This window comes from Acinonyx jubatus, chromosome B3 (assembly GCF_027475565.1).
Source record: "Acinonyx jubatus isolate Ajub_Pintada_27869175 chromosome B3, VMU_Ajub_asm_v1.0, whole genome shotgun sequence".
In the NCBI taxonomy this organism is placed as follows: Eukaryota; Metazoa; Chordata; class Mammalia; order Carnivora; family Felidae; genus Acinonyx; species Acinonyx jubatus.
The window spans coordinates 17,803,946-17,826,113 of NC_069386.1; the positions used below are offsets into that span (position 1 = coordinate 17,803,946).

Sequence of the window (22,168 nt, forward strand, 5' to 3'; positions counted from 1 at the left end):
TGCCCCCGGTTGGCTGGAGCCGGCGGCCACGCGCGGCGATTTGCCACGCGCCGCGTCATTGAAGCCGCTCCTGGTCCCAGCCCCCGCGGGCTGGTCAAGGAGGCAGCGGCGGGGGGAGGCTGGGGCTGTAGGGCGCGACGCCGCCGGGCCGCCCCGCCCTGGGAGGCGCCCAGGCCCTCATCAAGTGACCAGTATCCCTTCCAGGAGAACACGGTTCTTCACAGGGAAGCGAGCTCCAGCCTGTAGCCCCGGCGCCAAACCGCCGTCATCTCCTTCCTGTGCCGGGTGATCCGTCTCCTCACCCACCCGGAAAAACATAGTCCGCCCCCCGCGTCCTTGTGGAGTAGCGCTTGCTTCCACTGACTCTCTTTGCCCGTACCCTCGTCTTTCCCATTCCGAGTACTCTAGGACCCACCGAGAGGATAAGTCAGCGCTGAAGAGAAACCTCGAGGGAAAAGAGAGAGACAGGGAGCCGAGGGGAAGGGAGGGAAAGGCGAGGCTGGCGGAGGGACACCGAGGACCGCGGCCGTAGTGCGCACGCGCGGCGGCAGGAACGAGTTCCGGTCTGGCCGGGGCCTGTCTCCTAAAAATAGCCCCGGTGTGGGGATCCGTGCGCGGATGTCCCGGCGAGTCCCGGGCTGAAGGAGGCGGCTCCGGGCGGCGCGGAGCGCTGGTGGCTGGCCCGGGCTGCAGCGTGTGCGCGCCCGTCAGCTGCGCCGGAGACACGGTGAGGGCCGCGGCGGCGGGGCTCCGTCCACCGGGCCGACGGTGCCGGAGGGGGCGGCGTCTCGGCGAGGGGGCCGGGTAGGGGCCGGGGGGCACTGGGGCGGGGGGCGGCGCGGCCGAGGAGGGGCGCCCGCGGGGCTCCGGGGACAGCAGGGCAGGGCGGCGTCCGGCTGGCAGGGGGCCGGGGTCGCGGGCGCGCGGCGGCGGGGCGGGTGGGGTGCGGGGAGGCGGCGTGGGGTGGTCGCGCGGGGTCTGCGTGGAGGGGCGAGGCGCCCGCGGTGGTGGGGGCGGGGTGCCCCGAGGGCGGGCCCGGGGTCTGACCGCTGTCGCGCGGGCCGGCGGAGGGAGGCTCGGCCGCGCGGGTTCGGCGCGAGGAGCCTCCCCGTGCGCGCACGGGGCTGGGGGGCGGTGGTGGACGGCGCCTTCTTGAAAGTTGAGGGACTTCTCTGGGGGCCCGGAGTCTCTCCGGGGGGTTCCGCCCGAAGGCCCGTTTCCTCCTTCTTGTCCTCCGCGGCCCGGGTCTCCCCAGAGGGATTGACCCCTCGTGCCGAGGGCGCTCTGCGCTTTGGTCGGACTTGAAGAAGTTCCCCCACTTCTGCTTTGGGAGAAGGTTGGTCGAAGCGGGCGGAACACTGAGGTCCGAACTCTGGGCGCGTGTGTGCAGATGTCAGTGGCGGGGTCGGTATTTGGGGCGGCCCGGGCCGGGGGCACCTGCGGGGTGCGGACGCCCGCGGGTTCTGGGAGACGTAGCGGGGAAGGGGAGGCTACAGAGGGAACAGCGAGCTACCCCTGACATCCCGGTAGATCCCGGCTCCCAGGAAAGGTTTTATGTGGTAGAAACTTTGCCTTTTAGTTCGATATCCTCTGTCTTCGAACAGCGGGGATTAAGTCGGTAGGTGAGGTAGTGCAAACAAGTTTGGAAGAGGTGAGCATCTCTGAATTAGAAAAACAGATCTCCCCTCCCTCCCCGTGGAAGTGTGACTATAAAAACATTCTTCAGACCTGAAGTGTGGCTCCAGAGGTACGAAGCGAGCCCCCCCCCCCCCCCCCCCGCCGTCATGGTCCAGCAGGGAAACCGCGTGTAGACTGAAGAATTGCGGCAGCGTTGACCTGCATTTTAGTTGACAGTAAGATTGGTATTGCAATCAATGCGCTATTTGAAAGGCTTGCTGTGATGTGACAATGGTGTAAGTATTTTTGAACAAATGCCTAAGATTTTTCAAGTTGTTTTTTTTTTTTTTTTTTTTTTTTTTTTTTTTTAGCACAGCTTGTTTCCCCTGTGTCTCGTATCATCTTTTACTATATGAAGAGAAGGTTCTCCAAAGCTGTAATTAGGTGTACATTACACAAGAGTACTTTCCCTTTAAGAATCCAGCTGTGTTGTTTTGGCAATTGCCAAGTGCTCCAGTTGTCAGTTTTAAAATCTGTTACCTTGGCAGTACTTGAACAGTCTGTGGAAAAGGTAAACAAAATAGCTTGAAAAAAAATCTTTTTTTGAAAACGCAAAAATGGCATCTATTTTAGTATGAATTTAGAAAGTGAGGATTAAATAGCTGTGTTGTGCTGTTATGGCTTTTGTATGTACATTTTTGTTTTGGGGGGTTTTTTTGGGTACATTTTTTGGGGTACATTTGTCTTTACCAAATGGCAACTTTTGTTTTAGGAAGAAAGTCCACAAGGTGTTTAAATTAAAAGGGATGCCAATTTTAGTTAGGCTTTATACCAAACATAAGGAACACTTGTGTCCTATAAATTATTAAGATTAGTGTGTATAATGATACACTAATTGATTCTGGAATCACTTTTAATTCTCAGTGAGCACTGTAAAAAGTTGTGATAATGGTGTTATAATTAAACTCTGAAGAGCTAAAGCTAGTGATTTAAATACTTTGTACAGACCTAGTTTTTAACAATAGTGTTGGAAGTGTTTCCAATAGAAACGTGTTCGTTAAAGCAGTCAGCAATTATGAGTAAAAATATTTTTCTAAACGTAATTATTTGCATATCTGTTTCATTTGATTCACATTTTGTTATATATAAAACCATGGTTTTGTTCATATTGGAACAGAGGGGCTAAAATTATGTTTAACCCCATAAATTACTTCCTAGCAAAAGTTTAAATTCTTGAGGGAGGCAGTGAGAGGTGGGGGGGTGCCCAGTGGAAGGAAAATAGCTCATTGGGGCTCTGAAATAATAATTGTAATGTCACTATGCTGAATTATGGTTTGAGAATAATCTCCTTCCAAATGCTTAAGAGTTTCTATGTTTCCTTAATGGGTATGTGTGACAAAGATTGTTTTTTGTAAATGCAACCGGAAATAGTCTTTTAAAGGTATTGAGTTGTTTTATGGTGGTGATGTTTTATTTTTCAAAGCAATTGCATTATAGTTTTGTATAGGATGCAGTACAGGTTAATATTAATTTTATTAATGTGCAAGTAGTAGCAATATTTGGCTACCAAGAGAAATATCAGTATATTCTGAGGGTGGTTAAGTAATAATAAAAGTGTTTTCTATTAGAAAATAATTCTGAAGTTTGAAATACTTCAGAAGTCTTTTAATAGATTTATGTTCTGATTTAGGAGGAGGAAACTAAGCAATTTGTTTTTGAGCAGTAGCATGCCTTTCAGTCAGGTTTTGGAAGGCCACCTTTTTTTTTTTTCCTTCACTCTCTTCACTGCTTGTAAGTCTGGCAAGAGGAGTTCAGTCTAACATACAATGTTGATGGTCTTGAATTTTCTCTGGGCATTTTCAGTTTCATGTATTTTGTCTTGTAATTAGACTGTACTTTTTTTTTTTTTTTTTTTTTTGAAGAGGTGCTCATGGTGCATATGAATGCTACAAAGTCTAGCTGAAGTTTTCTTTTAGCAGTGATGGAGCACTGAAAATACTGCTTTGTGGGTTGAAAATGATCATTGCTCTTTTCTAGATGAGAGAAAATCTGTGTACATTCTTAGTAAATTGGGAAGTGAGTGCCTAGTTAGATAACCTCCTGCAAAATCAATCTAGTTAGATAACCTCCTGCAAAAGAACACTTTAACACTTCCTGCTGTGTTTGCAAGTCCTTATGAAGGAAGGCTGCTAGACTTTGTCATCATATCTTGGTTCAGATCCCAACTCCGCCACTTACTCATAAGGTGTCACTTATGAGATGTCTTCTGTAAAGTGGGAGGGAGTTATACTACCTGCCCCATGGAATTGTTAGCATTAAATGAAATAATGGGAGTGAGAGTTCTTAGCACACTACCTGAGGCTTAATGTACAAAAGTGCATATCGCCTGATGTCCTTCATCCCTTCCTCTGTACATCCCTTCCTCTCCATACATTTTCCCTTATTTCCTATGAAGACTGTAAAAGTGCTGTATCCGATGCCTCCGTCTGTGACCAAGAGGACTTCATATAATGTGTAAATGCAGGAGATTGCTCATTTACTTTTGGAACATGAAAATCCCAGCATTTTTTAAAATATTTTTTTTTAATGTTTGTTTTTCAGAGAGAGAGAGACAGAGTATAAGCAGGGGAGGGGCAGAGAGAGAGGGAGACACAGAATCTGGAGTAGGCACCAGGCTTTGAGCTGTCAGCACGGAGCCCAACACGGGGCTTGAACTGTGAGATCATGACCTGCGCTGAAGTTGGACACTTAACCGACTGAGCCCCCCAGGAACCCCCCAAATCCCAGAATTTTAAATTTATTGTCAGATTATATATAAAATGTTTAGTTGGCCAGTCTACATTAGGTTTTTGGTTTGCAATCATTGATTGTAACCTCCATAATCTCTCTAAATATTAAAAAAAATTAGAATTCAATGTAAGTATATTCCCTACTCTTCACTGAAACATGTTTTTTGTGAATTATCCGTGCGAGTTGTCTTCAAGATACAGTATTTAAAATTTGAAATTAGAAAAATATTTTTATTTCCTACCTGGAATAGGTATATTTTTAAAAATAGCCTTTCTTTAGTGGGTATCTGTAAGTTTTTATATTTCATTTTACCTGCTCTGTGGAACTAAATGATTTAATCTGTGTATGCTTTATCAGTGTAATCTTTAATAAATGGACCTGTGTCCAGTGTGTTTTTAATTAAGAGTATAAACTCATTTATTATCTCTTGTATAGCATATGTGTTGCCATATATTTAATAAATAATGTATTTTTGTTTGGATGTTTATTTACTGATTTTAGTAATATTTGTATTTATTGAGTTTAATTGATACTTACTAAACTAAATATTTAATATTGAATTGTCTTAATCACTTGAAATCATAAACTGATGAGTTAAAAAAAATTAGCTGGTTTGTGAGGTAGAATATCAACTGTTTGAACATTAGTATATGACAGCAGGTAATTTACTTTATTGGTTTCCTAAGTGATGATGCTGAAAGCCAGAGGAGTTATTAACATGGGTGAAAAACACACTAGTTGATCAGATTTTTAATAAATATCAATGAAGGCACATCTTGTTTTGAATCAATGCTAATTTTATTTTCTTCCTTATACAAAAATGTAAACTTTATGAACTTAAAAAATAATTCAACCATCAGTAAAGTTACATGTTTTGGGAAATATTTTGGTATTGGAGCGCAAATTTATACTGCATGAGCTGGACCTTTTTACCAGGTTATTTTTGTTACAAGCACCATGCATATGCAGGTTGACTTGGATTAGTTTGAGGTATGATTTGTGACTCTTGTAACAAAGGGATACTCTTCATGTAACCTGGTAAAATAACTTGTAACTTTTGGTTTTGTAAAACTCTGGTGCTCTTGCTTACAAGTCTCACCTCTTATTCCCTAGCCATTCGCATTTTACATAGAGACGGGGACTATATTTCTAAAATTTACATCTAAATGTCATTCTTTTAAGGAAAACTTTGAAGGCATATAAAATCAGTAGAGAGGCAGTAATTTAAGGGATAAGATTGAAGACTGCCTAAGTTAGAATACCCAACTCTAGCACCTTGTGTTCTTTGGCAGTTTCTCAACCTTCTTGAGGCTCAGTGTATAAAATAGTGATTATAATATTACCTACTTCATAGGGTTGTTGAGAGGATTAAATGAGATGTTTATTATAAAGCCTTTAGCACAATGCTGGGTACCTACATTTTTTTTTCCTCCTACTGTTACTGTCACTGTTGCTGTTACTTCTGTTGTTGGCATTAATTCATCATGGTTCACTTTTTAATGATTCTAGTCTCTCCAAACTCATCGTCAGCCACTACCCTTCAGTTTCTGTGACCCAGTTAAGGCCAGCTGTTTGTTCTTCCCTGAAAATGCCATATATTTTCATGCCGATGACTCCCACTTTTATTTTTTTACCCCAGAATTTTCCCGAGCCTGATCTCCACTTGGAAATCTAGTTGGAATCTCAAACATAATATTAACCATATGACTGAAATATAGTTATTTATTCCTCTCCCCCAACCTTCCTCCTTCTTACCCCAGACTCTGATGTCTTTACTGGCCCTTACCCATCTCAGTGAATGGCAGTACTCATGTCAAGAACTTAAAAGATATGCCAGGATTCTTTTCTTTTCTCTCAAATCCAGTCCATCCATCCATTCTCTTGTACCTTAAGAATTTATCTTGCGCCAGTCTGCCATTTTAGTCTTTACTGCCCCCTCTTTATTTCAAGGCATTATTATCTCTTGTATGAATTGCTGCAGTAGCTTCCTAACTGGGCTTGTTTCTTCTCTTGCTCCTCAGACGTTGGTTCTTCACATAGCAGCTGTAGGGATCATTTTAATATCCTAAATCATGTCATTACTCTGCTTAAAATCTTCCGATGACTTCCCATTCCTCTTCAAATAGAGTCTGTATTTCTTTCCATGGCCTGAATGGCCCTGAATAATCTTTCTCCTTCTCATTGTTCTTCCCCTGTTTTATTGTGTGCCAGCCACACAGTCCTCTTACTGTTCTTTAAACCTTATATGTCCTTTCCTGTTTTAGGGTCTTTTGCACTTTTTGCACTACTTGCTTGAAATGCTCTTCAGAAGGCTGCATGGCCAAACCCTTTGGAATATGGCCCAAGTCTCACTTTGTCACCCAGCACACCCTTTTTAATGTTGCACTCTGATAGTTACTCTTTTGTGCATCTCACTTACTTCAAGACACTGTAATTTGTACATGTTTTGTTATTCCTTATTTGTCCATTATCTGAATGTAAACTCCTTAAAGGCAGAGGCCTCGTCTGTCTTCTTGATAACGGTCTCCACAGGCGTTAGCACACTGTAGGACACTCGGAAGACAGAAAAATTTGAATTAATGCTTATGTATCTTTGTGCATGTTTTTGCTGGAGATTGGAATGCTCTTACCTTTAAGTTGTGGCTCAGGTGTCAGGTATGGTACCAATTTTAGTCTCTAGACAAAATTTGTCTCCCTTGCTCTTGATACAGACACAATTTGAAGAGTAATTCCATTTTTAGATTTAAAGGATTATAATTGACGTCATTTTCTTCTGCTGTGCTGAGTTCTTGTGTCAGGGACTATTTTGTTCTTTGTGTATGCTCAGGACCTACCAGTCTATCATGGTACATAGTGAATGTTCAGTAAATGGTGAATGGAAGTTGTCTTAATCAACTAAAATGACTGACCACAAACCAGTGTACCCACATCAGACTTTCAAAATTATAAAGGTACTTTTCACTACAAAGTACTGCCTTACGTATTTTCTATACATATTAACATGTTGTCGTCATCATTTTGGGTCAGGACAGGAATCCCAGAGCTGTTGAGCACAAGTGGCATTTCCTGAGATTCCGTGTGCCTTCTTTCTGGACAGCGAGTAGCCATCTTGTCTGAGGGCTCTATTTCCAGTTTCAAATGTGTAACCTAGTAAAAACGGTGTTAGAAATTACAATTAGTTACTGGTTGTTCCTTACTAACATTCTCTCTCTCCATCTTATCCAGCAGATTCCATGTTATTTCAGAAAAGCTAGGGAGATGTGCAAGTTAACATGGTATATGTGAAATACAATACTATTTCTGCTGTATTGCTAAAGAAGATTTATCAAAGAGCTTTTGTGGCCAATATCAGGAACTTAACCACCATTTGTAATAGTGAAAATCATTCCACATTATACACAGCTGATTTATAAATGGGCTTTTTAAAACATTTGGGGACTGCTTTAGTAAAATGTTTATCTTAATACTGAAAATTTTTTTCATAACAGTATTAAACTTAATTTGACATGGATTATGAAAGGAAAAGGAGAGAAGAATCTGGGAGTTAAGATTTTGTTTTTCACAAATGACTTTCGTCAAAGTAAAGTTTCAGCATTGGCAGGTTTTTTAACAAAACATTTTGTCTTAAAAAAATTTACAGAAAAGTTTCAGGAATAGTACAGTGAACTGTCATATACTGGTCACCTAGAGACACTAATTGTTACTGTTTAGCACAATTGCTTTATCATTTTTTATATTTGCAGAGTGGCCCTGAAGTCTGGAAATAGATATTACTGTTTTATTTATAGCTTTAAGCTCCTTGATTACATCTTCTGGAGTATGCTCTAGATGTAAGTTTATTCAGTTAAAATCAGAGGCAAATCATTTGAGGCAAAACCTTACAGATGTGTCTAGGGGATAGATGGAATCTTGCATTAATGCATTGTGTACCTTTCTAACAAGGAAAACATATTAATATTATACAATGTCATTGAACATTAACATGTAATAGCAAGAATCCATTCTGTTGATCTCTTTTTCCTTCTTCCTCCTTTTCTCCCTGTTTCCCTTTTTCTTCCTCTTCCTCTTATAATTTTATTATTGAACATTTGAGAATATGTTGCATACATCATGGTCCTTTATCCTTAAATTCTTCAGTTGATATCTCCTAAGAACTAAGACATGTTCTTATATAACATGTAAGAATAGTATGATGGATTCAAGAAACTTAATATTGATACTGTAATTTAGTCTATAGTTTATGTTGAAATTTCTTCAGTTGTGCCAATAATACATTTTAATAGCATTTTTTCTAAATAGTCTTTCAACCTTTTTCTCTTTTTCCTGAAATTAATAGTTTTGAAGAGTACAGGCCCTTTGTTTAGTAGGATGTCATCAGTTTGGGTTTGTCATATTGCTTCTTTGTTAGATTCAAGTTACGCATTTTTGGCAGCAATACAAAATAAGTGATGATATACCCTCAGTGCATCACATCAGGAGGCAATATGATGTCAAACTGATGGTGATGTTTACTTGGATCACTTAGTTAAGGTTTGCCTGCCAGATTTCTCTATATAAAAGTTATCATTGTCCTCATTGTTGTTATTGAATAATCTGTGGGGAGGCACTTTCAGACCGTGTAAATGCTCTGTCCTCCCCAAAACGTTCACATAATTCATTGCTGATTCCTTTCTGAGTCTGTTATTACTCATTCGTTCCAAAATGGTGTTTGTCTAGCTATTCGTCTGCATTTTATTAGTTGGCAATCTGTTGTAAAGAAGAGCTTTTCCTTCTCATTTGCTTACTTAATATAAATTCATAGTTTTTTTTTTTATTAAGTAGATTATACTCTGTTACTATCAGTATTTTGGTATTCCAGATTAACTCAGGTTTGGTCAGTGGGAAATCCTGCAGCCTCCTCATTTTGACACGTTTCTATCATGTTTGGAGTAGTGTCTTACTTTTGGGACATTAAGATATTCCAGGCTCTTCATCTGCTTTTTCGCTCATGTACTAGAATCAGCCATTTCTTCAAGGAGTTCTGTTTTCTCTTCTTGTAAGACTGTTTAGAAACCAGGAACTGGGCAGTTGTTGGTATGCTCCTTTATACTGGAGTTTCACTGTTTCAGAGCCCTGTCAGCTGACCAACCTAAGAAATTTTGAGTTTATGCTGATTTCTCAGACAGTAGATTATCATTTCTCTTTACATTCCTGAAACTCCTTAGAAGAAAAGTCTATTCCTTTGAAAGTGTTAATAATTTAAGTGATTGTTTGCTTTTACTTTATTTTTTTTTAATGTTTGTTTATTTTTGAGAGAGACAGTGTGAGTGGGGGAAGGGCAGAAGGAGAGGGGACACAGAATCCTAAGCAGGTTCCAGATTCTGAACTGTCAGCACAGAACCCGATGTGGGGCTTGAACCCACGAACTACTAGATCATGACCTGAGCCAAAGAAGTCGGATGCTCAAGTGACTGAACCACCCATGTGCCCCTGCCTAGTTTTTCTGTTCAACTTTATAATGGTTGGTTCTTGTTTTCCAAAACATATTTTACGCTTCTTGGGAGTTAGGAATGCTGTTTTATATCTTTTTGTATATTCCCTGATTGTGTTCCACAGTGCCTTGAACATGGTTGATAACCCATGTGTTGCTTATGATACATAATTACAGTAACGACTATTATCTTTATTACTCTTATACTGTGATTAAATATTGTTATGTTTGTTATAACATTCTAGGTAATTTTGTGGAAACTTTGAAGTGAATTTGTTCTGTTTTTGATAACATTGTTATCCTAGAAGAAATGAAAAACTTGAAAGTTTTTCAACTTTAAAAGCTTAAAAACTGGGGCACCTGGGTAGCTCAGTTGGTTAAGTGGCCGACTTTGGTCAGGTCATGATCTCATGGTTTGGGAGTTCGAGCCTCGTGTTGGGCTCTGTGCTGACAGCTTGGAGCCTGGAGCCTGCTTTCGGATTCTGTGTCTCCCTCTCTCTGACCCTCCCCCGTTCATGCTCTGTCTCTCTCTGTCTCAAAAATAAATAAAACGTTAAAAAAAAATTAAAGAAAAAGTTTTGTTTAAAAATAAAGGCTTAAAAACTTAATTCCTGAGATTAAAGTATGTAATTAAAAGAACATCAAAATACCTCGTCTTGGTATTGCTGTTTAATAGTGTTTTGTTCATTAGCAAGTAATAACCTTTCTGGGCATCTCTTTAATTATAAAATGAGATGATATCTAGATCCTTTTAAACTCTGAGTTACCTACTTTATGCTTAATTAGCATTGAATTGTTTATGAAAGTAAAATTAAGTGCCACAGAGTATAGTGGAAAGAATATTGTGTGCCTGGACCATGAGTCATTGGGTTCTAATTTTTTGTAAGCATACTGTTACTTTAGCAATTTATTTCACAGTTTGGTCTTTATTACCTTATTCGTTCAGTCCATTGGTCTAGGTGAATGAGGAATACAGTGAACAGGCTTGGCTTTCATAGATGGCAGTATGGACATATGGTTTTATAATTCATTTTGCTATTCACTTGATGTGTACCATGCAGAGTGCTATAGGAGCATATAGAAGGGGTGATGAACCCAGTTTCAGGGAGGCCAGGAAAGTTTATACCAGAGGAAGTGAGACTTCCATTTAGTTTGAAGCCTCAAGAGCATTTAGCCTTATAAAGAGTGTGGGTAGTTTTACCAGAGCTGTGTTAAGGATGAGAGATACACTTAAGAGAGTTTGGATTGCTTGGAGAAACTCAGTACAGTATGGATGGATCAGGCAGTAGAAGAGAGGGCAGACACTGTAGGAGTAGTGAAAGATGAAGCTGAAGACATAAGTAGGGGCCAGATTATGAAGAGCCCTTAAGCTGTGTTAAGGAATTTGAACTTTAAGGGAAAATTAGAATATCTTAAGCCTGGGAGGAAATTAAAAAGATAATGCTGCACTGGGTGTTATATGTAAGTGATGAATTACTAAATTCCTCTCCTGAAACCAATACTACACTATATGTTAACTAACTTGAATTTAAATAGAATCTTGGAAGAAAAAAAAAAAGATAATACTGATTGCACTGTGGAGAATTCTTCAGAGAGTTAAAAGTGGTAGGCAGGAAGAATAATTAGGAGGGTGTTACAGCAAATTAGTTAAGAGGTAAGGTGGCTTGGACTGTGGTATAGGATGCAGATGGAAGAAATAAGTGGATTTGAGAGATATATAGGGGGGTAGAATAATGGAAGTTTTCAGTGATGGAGGGCATGTGGAAGGTGAAAGAGAAAGAGGAGTTGAGAGTGATGACTAGGATTATGGCTTGGGCAATTGAGGGAATGAGTGGGTAGTTTACTGATACAGGAAGCACAGGAAGAAGAGCAGGCTTGAGGGGACTATGATGAGTTTACTGGTGAGAGAGTGCCTGGAGGATGAAGAGGTGTAGTCAGAGGTGGAAGACTTCCTGGTAATGACAAGACCTCGGGATTTGGCCATGGAATGGGTGTTTGAAGAGGAGTGGAAGTGAAGGTGGGACATGATCGGGAAAGTGTGTGTGTGTGTGTGTGTGTGTGTGTGTATGTGTGTATGTATGTATAGCCAAGGACAGGTCTGTGTCCTAAGGCAGAGTACCCTATTTTAGATGATCTTAAGGTTTTCATTGTTTGGTTTGGAAAACAGAAATGAAAAATTTCAGATAGGGTCTTAGTAAGATTGTCCTATTAAACACAAGAGCGAAAAAAAAAACAAAAAAAAAACCACACACAACCAAAAAAACTCACAACAGTGAAACATTTTTTCCTAAACAGAGTGGGAAACTATTGCCCCAGCTAGCTAAAAGTGTGAATGCTTCTCAGTAGTGGCTAAAAATTATGAAACCTATCAGGTATACGAAAATCAGAGTGAATAATGTAGCGTGAATGTAATGTAAGAATGTAAGAATTTTTATGAATCCCATTGCCCTTTTTCTTCTGCAGAGGTAATCATTACCTTAAATAGGATTTACCTTTTTCATTCATTTTTTAAAAATTTTATCTTTTTAATTTACATCCAAATTAGCATATAGTGCAAAAATGATTTTGAGAGTAGATTCCTTAATGCCCCTTACCCGTTTAGCCCATCCCCCTATCCCCCAACCCCTCCAGCAACCCTGTTCTCCATATTCAAGAGTCTCATGTTTTGTCCCTCTCCCTGCTTTTATATTATTTTTGCTTCCTTTCCCTTAATGTTCCTCTGTTCTGTGTCTTAAAGTCCTCATGAGTGAAGTCATATGATATTTGTCTTTCTCTGACTAATTTCACTTAGCATAATACTCTCTAGTTCCATCCACGTAGTTGCAAATGACAAGATTTCATTCTTTTTGATTGCCGAGTAATACTCCATTGTATGTATATACCACATCTTCTTTATCCATTTATCCATTGATGGACATTTGGGCTCTTTCCATACTTTGGCTATTGTGGATAGTGCTGCTATAAACATTGGGATGCATGTGTCCCTTCGAAACAGCATACCTGTATCCCTTGGATAAATACCTAGTAGCGCAATTGCTGGGTTATAGGGTAGTTTTATTTTTAGTTTTTTGAGGAACCTCCATACTGTTTTCCAGAGTGGCTGCACCAGCTTGCATTGCCACCGACAATGCAAAAGAGATCCTCTTTCTCCATATCTTCGCCAACATCTGTTGTTGTCTGAGTTGTTAATGTTAGCTATTCTGACAGGTGTGAGGTGGTATCTCATTGTGGTTTTGATTTGTATTTCCCTAATGATGAGTGATGTTGAGCATGTGTTTTTATGTGTCGATTGGCCATCTGGGTGTCTTCTTTGGAGAAGTGTCTATTCATGTCTTTTGCCCATTTCTTCCCTGGATTATTTGCTTTTTGGGTGTTGAGTTTGATAAGTTCTTTATAGATTTTGGATAATAACCCTTTATCTGATATGTTGTTGGCAAATATCTTCTCCCATGCTGTTGGTTGCCTTTTAGTTTTGCCGATTGTTTCCTTCACTGTGCAGGATGAGGTCCTGCATTTTGGTGAGGTCCCAATAGTTCATCTTTGCTTTTGTTTCCCTTGCCTCCAGAGATGTGTTGAGTAAGAAGTTGCTGTGGCCAAGATCAAAGAGGTTTTGCCTGCTTTCTCCTCGAGGATTTTGATGGCTTCTTGTCTTACATTTAGGTCTTTCATCCATTTTGAGTTTATTTTTATGTATGGTGTAAGAAGGTGGTCCAGGTTCATTCTTCTGCATGTCGCTGTCCAGTTTTCCCAGCACCACTTGCTGAAGAGAGTGTCTTTATTCCATTGGATATTCTTTCTTGCTTTGTCAAAGATTAGTTGGCCGTACGTTTGTGGGTCCATTTCTGGGTTCTCTATTCTGTTCCATTGATCTGAGTGTCTGTTTTTGTTCCATTCATTCCTTTCATTACATACATTCATTTTTAAGAGCATATATCCATTTATATTGCTAAAAATATATAGTGTTTTTCATGTTTTAAAACTTTATAAAATGATATTGAATTTGCATATCCTTCTGCAGTTTATGTGTCAACAAATAATCCATTGCAATCGCGTTCTTTCAGTATAATGAATTGGATATTAACATTGGAACAAAATGATATGTCATTGATGAATTATACTTTGAATTGCCATGAGAATTATCATAATTTACTTAGTAAGATTTTGTAAAAACTAATCATTTTGTGGGTATTTCTTTTTTTATATTTTACTAAAAAGATACATTGTGCAATAATGTTGGAGATAGAGAAGAGTTGAAAAAATAGTATGACTGTTGCCCTAATGTTGGGCCACTATGGTATAATAATCAAAACCATAAAATTAATATACTATTTGCTAAACTAAATATCTTATGTGAACTTCATCAGTTTTTTTCCTAATGACCTTTTTTTTGGTCCTAGGATCCAACCCGGGATCCCACATTGCATTTATTTTTTATATAGTCTCTTCAAATCTGTGATAATTCATTCCTTTCTCATTCTTCTACCCAGATGCTTCCTGAGGAGTACTGGTCATTATCTTGTAGAATGTCGTCCAATTTGGGTTTCTCTGCTTTCTTAAAATTAATTTGAATTTTGCATTTTTGGCAATAAAACCACTGAAGTAATGGTAGCATATCAGAGAGGTACATTTTATATCAGGAGTACATGATGTCAATATCTGATGTTAATCTTGATTACATAAAGTGGTTTCTGCTGGTTTCTCCATTGTAAAGTCACAGTTTTCCTCTTTGAAAATGATAAATATCATGGGGGAGATACTTTGAGAGTATATTAATTTTCTGTTTCTTGTTTTTAGCACTCATGGGTGCAACTTAACCTGCAACAATTAGAGGATTTTCCCCCACTATCTAATAGTAGATTGTGCCTGTGAAACCTTCTAAAAAGGTGAAATGGTGTAAAGAAGCCATTACCATTAATTTATATGGAAAATTTTTTGAGATTTTTGTTTAAAAAAATAACCTCTTTTAGGCTTTTCTGATACCTTAGAACAAACACATCATGTTAATGGATGTGCAGAATGAATAGAGATAAAGCACAGATGTGCACAAACAAAATTCAAAACTATGGCAGCTTGAGATTAGAGATGCTGAGTGTAGTTACCAGAAAAAGGAGCTTGGTGGTGCTGCTCAGGGTGTGTGCTGCCTCTGTAATGACTCATTGCAAAATAAATGCTGAATACTGTTTTTTGCCTTTTTTCTTTGTTTTTTCTATCTCTATTCATTCTTTGTCTTTTGCCTTTTTTCTTAAAAGAAAAAACTCTTTCCATATTTCTCTCAGGTAGAAAATAGGTGCTGTTGTGGGTCTTTCTAAAATGAAGTGGCTTAATGTAAATTTTCAAAAAGCTGGGGTGGGGGGATACCTGTATTATTGTAATAGTTACCTAATGGCAATTTTGTTTTGTTTTGTTTTTGTTGTTGTTGGTTTTGTTTGGTTTCTTTCTCATTTATCAAATAGAATTCTTCTTAATGAAGAGATGTCACTTCTCTATTCGGTTACTTATTTTATATCATTATAGACTCAAAGGTATTTTATATTGTAGATTATAATTTGATGCTATCATTTTATTTCTCAGATTGTCCAACTTTGGCCATTGAGAGCTCCTCCTGTTTGACTCTTGTGTCTTTTTGACATACTTTCATCTTTTTTTTTAAAAGAACTTCCCTACTTTCTGGTGCTGCAAGAAACTCCAGGCTCATTTATGTTTTACCTATCCCAACCCTGGAATTACTCTCTTTTCCAAAGAGCCCTGACTCCTTTTATTGGAGGATGACATTTAGAATCCAAGATCTGGATGCTGGGTGTGCTCATTGCTTTTGGGGTGTCATTGTCTGTGCCTGCCTTCTCAGCAGAGCTAAGAAAATAGATGTGTGTATATTAACCCACACATATACATCACATTCAGTTCTACTGTAACACAGTATATGTGTTCCTAAAAAATCACCATGCTATGCAAAGTCATGCAGTAAAAACCATGGATGGAGTTCATGGGATCAGTGGAGTTAGCGGAATAGTACTCAAAAACTGTCAGTGACACACAGTAAGGAGGGACCTAATACATTTAGAACAACAGCTTAGTTTTAGACATGTTGAATAGTTAAGCAATACTTGGTAATATGGCATTTCACTATGAAAAGGACATGAAGTTTTCTTATATGAGTGTTAGTATGGCTTGTGAGTGATTGTGAAGCAGTTGGTGGATAGACAGTTATTTGAAATCAGATGAGAAAATAACAGCAAATGTGGATGGATGTGGCTTATAAATCTTGTGGTAGACTGTGGTAGCTCATATTCATTTGAGTTGTTCTTTCTTGGATGCCTTGCAATTTATTCTGCATTTCTAATTTTAGTTTCTCCATTTCTTTTTTGAATTTATTCACCTTTTAAAATTCTCTTTTGTTTTATCCACTTTTTTTTTTTTTTTTTTTTTAGTTTTTGAATTGGTGATTCAAAGTAGTTTTCATATCCTTAAATGTTTGGATGTCTTTGATTTGGAGTATTGACTTACCTTTTTTTCTTGCTTTGAGTTTGTTTTTGGCAGTGGGTTTTCCTCAGTTGGTAAGTGTCAAATTCAGTTTCCTGATTTTTCTGGATTTCACTTTTCTTTTGTTCATTTTTATGGTATTGGGGTGTTTTACAGTATTCCTAGTTTAATGGTGCCCTCTTCTGTCAGTATAGAACAGTCCTATTCAGTTGATTTTTGTTTTAATGGTTGGAGAAGGGTTGTGAGACTTCCAGTTTTATAATTCTCTTTGATCATGCAAGACCTTAAATTTTATCCTTTTTCTGTTTCCTATTACCGTCCAATTGCCAAAGAACTCTCTTCCTTTCCTTCTGCCTGTTTTCTCCCCCAGAAGCTATGTGTTTCAAAGTTGTGTCCCTTTATGTGGCAGCCAGTGCCTTAAATGGCACCTGTTCCTTTAAATCACCAGAACTTTGCACTTTCTTACCTGTAGTCTGTGTTCTGATCTGCCCAGACACTTTTCCAGTATATCCAGGTTTAGGAAAGGTTTCATACTTTGAGTTTTCATGCAAATGACCCTGAGGCTCCTTTGCTTGCCTCCTTGCCAACAAGCCTCTGTGTTCAAGTAGGGGTGGAGTGACAGCCTAAGAGATTAAGTGCTAGGATTTGGGGGATTTTTCTGTTTTCATTCACAGTTGTTCTGCAGTATCAGCAGTCTTTGTCTTCAGGCTGTGCTGAAAACATGGTTTTGTATAGAACTTCTTTTTCCTTTCTTGCTTTTTTTCATATGGTTTAGGGGGAATATTTTTAGAGTTACTTAGGTATACCATCACGGTTGTCCTCACTGAAGTCTCTACTTTTGGGGGAGGAAAGAGCAGAAATCTTGAATTATGCTGCCAGTGCTACAAAGCCTTTAGTTAGAAAGAGACCTAGGCATTCAGCTTCCACTGATGAGCTAAAGACTCTAGAAAATACCTTGTAAGAGAAATAAACTAATCAAATTTAAATACTCTTACTTCATTCTATTAGCATGCAAATGCAGTTTCTGGTATTACAGGAGTCTTAAGTGCTTTTCTCTGTAAAGCAAAGTTATTAACTCAAAAAGATTTTTTTATAGAATGTATATTGGAAATGCCTTGGTTTTATTATAACATGAATGAGTTGTAGGCCTATATTTAGCCAAGGGCTTCTTGGTACTTCTTTATTCTAATAGCAAGCCAGTATGTGAACTTTTGGGAGAAGGTAACTTTTAAACTTGGGAATTGATCTGATAGGTGTTAACTTCTTTGAAAATTAAACTACATGTATCTCTTTTCGTTCTTTTTCTACTCTCTTGGTTTTCTCTATTTTATGATCTTGACAATTGTCTTTTGATTACAGTAAATGGTAGGTGTGGGGTTATTCCTTGTTTACGTACTCATTATTATGTTTAATAAGATAACACTAAGTCTATTTACTCTAGCTAAGTTTACTGAGTTTTTTGTCTTTTATGCTATTTATCTGTCTTGTTAACATGAGAAATTAAAGTTGGAATTACGTTGGTTCTAGAATTCAGTTTAAAATATTTGTTACCTTAAAACATTCCTTTTCCTAGAATTAACAAATTTTTTTGTCAGTATTTCATGTTGTTGGAGTAGACATGGACTTGTTTGAACTAGTCACTGTACATTTTTAAAAAATAAAAGTACCAACCAGGATTGAAAGGTGTATTGACTTTAAGCATCAGATATCTTACATATATATTAAAATCTTTTGTTATTAATGATACATCTTTGGAATTCTCGACCTGGCTTTCTAATGGTGTTTAAAAGCCAATCAGTACCTATGCCTAGTTGTCTTTGGATCCTCATTTATAAGCTTTCATTTGTTTTTCCATAGTTTCTACAAATCTTAAATAATGACTTGTCATGCACTTTGTACATTTTCTTTTTATTGCCTTCCCCTTTTTCTTTTGACTGGTAAATATGGTAGCCAAGCAATGTCCATGGCTCTGATCCTTCACTCCCTCTTTTGGACTATCCCTTATCTGTTATCAGTGCTTTAACTGTTGTTTTTATATTATTGGTTCTGAAATAAAAACACCTATGAGATATAGCTGTTTGCTTCTAGGAGATAATGGCTTAGGTAGGGTAAAATTCCCACTAATGCTGTGCTGTGCTAATTACCAAGTGATGTGTAAATCTTAGACTCAGTGAATGAATTAGGGAGTTCAGGGAAGAAAAGTTCAGAAGTGATGGGGGGGGGGGCTGCTTCATGGAAGAATTGATATTTGAGTTGAATGTCAAGTTTAATTGTCAGAGATATGGAAGATACTCCACATAGAGCAAACAATTGGAGCAAAGGAACTAAGACAGGAAAGTTAGAGGTATGTATCAGACTTAGTTTGGCTTTTCAGAAGAAAAGTAAGGCTTTTCAGAAGTGAAGTGTGGCGGGGGTGCCTGGATGGTTCAGTCTGTTGGGCATCTGACTTTGGCTCAGGTCATGATCTCATGGTTTGTGACTTCGAGCCCCACGTTGGGCTCTGTGCTAACAGCTTGGAGCCTGGAGCCTGCTTTGGATTCTGTGTCTCCCCATCTCTCGGCCCCTCCCATGCTCATGCTCTTTGTGTCTGTCAAAAATAAATAAACATTAAAAAAAAAAAGGGAAGTAAAGTAGGAAAGAGGGCTTGAGGCCAGATTGGAGACCATCTTGAATATTGAGCAGTTTGGACTTTGCTTTTTATAGTTAAGGAAGAGCTGTTGAGAGTTTTTAAGCATGGAAGTAACCAGTGCCTTCTGTAATATGCCCATACAGGATAATGATGCTAATGTGTGTGTCTTTTTTCTTTATTACTAAAGCTTAGTTCCTTAAAGAATTCTCCCCAGCAACACTTTTTTAAAAAGCACAATGCTAGGCTCATTCTTTAATTTGATTGTTTGAAGGGAATTGGTGGGGATACATACCTTTCAGGTAGAAGGCATAGGTAAAGATGTCTTTTCTTGTTTTCCTGTGTATCTTCTGCATCCCACTTCTTAGTCTCCTTTCCAAGGCTCTGCTCTCCATAAAAAAACAGGTTCTTTCCAATTAAAAAGTTTTTTCTTTTGAAATCCAATAGTACTTTGTATCTTACTGTAGTTACCGTGTTTGATCTTATACTAAGGGCAGTAAACCCATACATGCTGCATTGAAGATTTTTATGGTGGTGTGTTAGTTCCTGCATTCTTTTCTTGTAGGTTCATGGTAAATGTAAATGAATCTTTAAAAATTTTTTTGTTACATTTATTTATTTTTGAGAGACAGTGAGAGACCGAGCACAAGTGGGGGAGGGGCAGAGAGAGAAGGAGACACAGAATCCGAAGCAGGCTCCAGGCTCCTAGCTGACAGCACAGAGCCTGACATGGGGCTCGAACCCACAAGCCGCGAGATCATGACCTGAGCCGAAGACAGACGCTCAACCAACTGAGCCACCCAGGCGCCCCGTAAATGAATCTTTAAATTCCTGTCTTTCAAATGACCCTTTGTAAAGTGTAAAACCTAGGATCTGGATTGAACTAGGCTTTTAAAACAATGCCTTTAAGACATCTCTACTCCTTCTGGTCCAGATCAGTAGTTGTTAACGTTTTTTTTCTGCTGTGAGATGAAATTTTGACACGTGTAACCATGGATCTACTTAGCAGAGAAGTAAAGTATTATAGTAGTTTATAATTGCCACAATTATTCTAGGTTATGTTGTAGATAATGTGCAGTTCTTAGGGCAGTAGTTATAACTTTTCCCAGTTCTCTTTCACTTAAGAAGGGGTATCAGAATCAGGCACTTTAGAGGTATCAAATAACTTTCAAGAGAAATCACAAGTTATGGTATCCATCTTTCATGATAACTTTAAGACCTTTTTTCTTTCCCTTTTTGTTGTTTGCAATGGAAACTTTATATATTTGAAATACAATTCACATACAGTGTTATATTAGCTCTAGTATACAATAGGTGTTCAGCAGTTCTATACATTACTCAGTGTTCAGCACGATAGGTGTAGTTACCATCTTGTCACCAAGATGGTTATTACCATCTTATTGATATGTCTTATTACCTATGCTGTATTTTTCATCTCTGTGACTTACTTATTTTGTAACTAGAAGCTTGTATCTCATAATCCCTTTTATAGGTTTGTCCCTTTTCTTCTGGATTTCTTCATTTCCATTTGTTCAGGTGTTTTTGTTGTTTGTTTTAAATAGGGAGAATCCTATTTTAATATGGGTTAGATTGGTAGTCTGGATTTTACACCTGGATTCCATTTCATTTCTATAAACTTTAGAATTTGTGTCACTAAAAAGACCTTTCTAAGGCCTCTTCCAGTTCAAAACTTCAGGAAGTTGCAGAATATCACGAACACAGTGTCCAAGCTTTTCTAGATTCTGGCCAACATCTATATTAATATGGACATCTATTTGACTTTACTGGTTTACCAGACTGTTTAAGCAAACTGGTATTTATGTGGCTATTATTTTAACTACTTAGTATCACATTTTACAGTATGCTGATCTTTAAACTTTTTTTGTTACTGTTGTTTTGGTGTGTGGACAAAATGTGCTTCTTGTTATTGAAATGTGGGTAGTTGAGGACTGTTGGTTCTCAACTGGGAGAAGGAATACTGAGAGTATTAGCCATTAAGGTAAGGTTAAGGGGTAGAACAAATGGATCTTCAGCATTTGAGAGGTCACATCCTTCACTTGAAGAATGACAGTATTATCAGATATGTAATAAATATTAAATATTGTGAAAACTGTCAGTAATCTTGCTGATTATAGATTGAGGGGGTTGGTAAGTTATTTGGGAGAATAAAATAGGTTGTAGTAAATTACTTAAAGTGCCTAATTTATACCTGTGGCATAACAACAGGTATGTCTATCACTGTGGGGGGGGGGGGTTGTTACTGTAATGAAGTGAGATTATAGAAAAGAAAATCTGAAGACACTCTAAATATGTAAAGGGGAGCCTGGGTGGCTCAGTTAAGCGTCCGACTCTTGATTTTGGCTCAGGTCATGATCTCATGGTTTATGAGTTCAAGCCCCGTGTCGAGCTCTGTGATGAACATGGATTCTTTCTTTCTCCCTCTCTCTCTGCCCCTCCACTTCTCCCTTCCCCCATCCCTCTCTCTCTCTCAAAATAAATAACTTAAAAAAAAATGAACACATATATTCACACAGAAACTTGTGTACTAGTGTTCATAGTATTATAATAGGTAAAAAGTGGAAACAACTCAAATGTCCATTAATTGATGAATGAATAAATGTTGTATTTCCATACAATAGAATATTATTTGGCAGTAAAAAGGAATTAAGTATGGATACATGGTACAAAGTGGATGGATCTTGAAAATATTGTTGAGCAAACTAAGCCACAAAAGACCATATGTTGTATGGTTTAATTTATGTGAAATGTACAAAATAGGCAAATCTATGCAGACAAAAGTAAATGCTGCAGGTATAGGTGGAGATAAGGAATGGGGAGTGACTGCTAATGAGTACTATATTTCTTCTGGCATGTTGAAAATGTTCTGGAACTAGATAGTGGTAGTGGTTGCACATACCTTGGAATATAAAAAAACATTCAAGTGTGTTCTTTAAGTGGGTGAATTAATATGGTATGTTAATTATTTCTTAATGAAGTTATTTTCTTTTGTATTTTTGTAAAACAGAAGCTGTGTGAAGAGGTATTTTGGTCCTCATGGGTAGTTTGGAGGATAATAGATGAAGGTGGAAGGTCAAGGAGGAAAATGGGCATTTCTTGGCATTAGTATACTATTGCATGATGACACAATACTATCTTCTTTGTCCACTAAGAATGCAATAGGTTGT

General features: G+C 38.5%; 1 protein-coding gene across 7 annotated transcripts in view; it reads left to right on the forward strand.

Moving 5' to 3' along the window:
* Positions 1 to 575: 575 nt before the first annotated feature.
* The window catches only part of MEF2A (myocyte enhancer factor 2A), a 162,193-nt gene continuing 140,600 nt past the window's right edge, over positions 576 to 22,168 (forward strand). For 4 of the 7 annotated variants that reach the window (XM_053223624.1, XM_027067947.2, XM_027067949.2 and 1 more), the window contains exon 1: positions 577 to 727. The gene's annotated coding sequence lies outside the window, so the exon portion shown is untranslated. Of the gene's footprint in view, positions 728 to 22,168 lie in introns of all 7 variants that reach the window. The other 3 variants (XM_053223622.1, XM_027067948.2, XM_027067946.2) reach the window with 3 other exon arrangements.